The sequence below is a fragment of the Triticum aestivum genome, chromosome 7A (assembly GCF_018294505.1).
Source record: "Triticum aestivum cultivar Chinese Spring chromosome 7A, IWGSC CS RefSeq v2.1, whole genome shotgun sequence".
NCBI classification, from domain to species: Eukaryota; Viridiplantae; Streptophyta; class Magnoliopsida; order Poales; family Poaceae; genus Triticum; species Triticum aestivum.
This window is the reverse complement of record NC_057812.1, coordinates 36707666-36709571: the sequence shown is the minus strand read 5'-3', so window position 1 is coordinate 36709571 and position 1906 is coordinate 36707666. Positions and strand designations below refer to the sequence as shown.

Here is a 1906-nt window from a genome sequence, read left to right as displayed (position 1 = left end):
GATCTAGAACTTTCGTAACTTCATGTAGGTGTAGAATTATTGAATTAATTAATTCTATTTTGCGAGTATGAGTTGGGATTTCCTTTCGATCGGGTGGGCGTCATGGAAAGGTATAGTACAGAAGGAGTAATTAACAAAGCCCCATTATTGAGAGAGCTTTTTCTAGGGTCAAACCCTAGGACATCGACATACCTTTTGAGCTGGCTTAGCTATTGGGAGTAGTACGTTCCATTAGAAAATTCAACACCATGCATGATTAGCCTAATCTAATTACCCACCGATCGATCTGATGCAAATTAATTGACGGTGTTATCCGTATGATATGAGCAGATGGGCGGCGTGGCAGGGGACCAGTCGTCGGCGCAGGAGGACGGGTGGGTCATCTGCAGGTTGTTCAAGAAGAAAACATCGCCGTGCAGCACCTAGCTGGCCAGAACGGCGGCAGTAGTGCCGCGGCGTCCAACAACCTGGTCGGCGCCGGTGCCATGGCGCGCAGCCGGCGCAACTGCTCGTCGACGGTGGCCACCGCCAGCGACCACGCCAAGGCTACCCAGATACAGCAGCATTACTCCGCCAGCGACGACGCGCTTGACCATATTCTCAACCAGTACATGACGCCGTGCAAGCAGGAGACCACCAATCCATCATCGTCAGCGCTGGACCACCTGATCGACGGCGCGGGCCACAACGGCAGCAGCACCCTATACGAGAAGTTCATGAAGCTCCCGCCGCTCGAGCACGTCCTTCCCGGCGGACTCCTGCCGCCGCCGACCGAGTACAGCGGCGACTGGGCCGCCCTTGACCGGCTCGTGGAGTACGAGCTCAACGGCCTGTCCGACGCCCCGTCGGCCAAGACGACGAATGGCATGCCCTTCATCGTCGACGAACTCAGCGGCGCCACGCCCTACTCCGGTGGTGGCACGCTACACGTTTCCTCGATCACAGGCGCCAGCGACGGCGACCTGTGGAGCCTAGCGCGGTCGGTGTCATTGTTGGACTAATTGTGCATCTCTGGGATGCCATTAGCAGAAACAGATTGCATCTAGATCACCTAAAACATGAACAGAGAAGGGTTTAGGGTTTCTTTACATGTCACGGGAGTGGACATGATCGCCTGCTCGGTGCAGGCGTGATGCAGGGGTGATGTAGTCGAAGTAGATGTTCTCCTCGACGTCCTGATTCCTTCAGGACGCCACCGACACTGCCCAGGGACAGCGGCGGCGGCTGGCTTAGGTCTTCCCGTCGCTGCAGCACTCCCCCTGATCGGATGGGGTGAGAGAATATCGGGAGAAGAGTAAACCTTACGTGAATTGTAATCTCGCAGGTGCCCAGCTCTCTCCCGTATCCCTTTTAATATGGCGCTGGCGACAGGGGACCCAAAACCTGAGTTGGTTTTTGGGCGCCCCCGATCAGGGCGCGTTAGTTCTGATCGAGGCTCACGTACGTTGGTACGTGGACCCCTTCACTTATCGTTATCCCTTTATCCCTTTTTTTTTGTTAGACTAATAGATCTAACTGTCTGTTTAAGCCGTCAGATCAAAACCAACATTCTCCCCCTTGATCGTTAGGCTTAACTTCATTCGCCCATTCTATATAGGAATGATGTACCAAAGTGAGGTGTTACAACAGCTCAAAACGCCATAGAACCTCAACACTTATAGTACACCCGCCTATTTCGAAATGGAAAACATTTTACTAATTGGGGAGTGGTTTATTTTAATGGTCCTCTTATTCCAGAATCATCAGGCCTCCAGTAGTCCCATGCCGGCAACATGCTCACGAAAGATACTGGGTGGTAAGCCTTTCGTTAGCGGATCCGCAAGCATATGCTTCGTTCTTATATGTTTAACATCAACTGTTTGATCCTGGATTCTATCTTTCACAACACGATACTTTATGTCAATGT

General features: G+C 52.3%; 1 pseudogene; it reads left to right on the top strand.

The window, feature by feature from the left end:
* LOC123151021 (NAC domain-containing protein 43-like) overlaps nt 1-1483 on the top strand; it is a 2878-nt pseudogene extending 1395 nt beyond the window's left edge.
* The last annotated feature ends 423 nt before the right edge of the window (nt 1484-1906 follow it).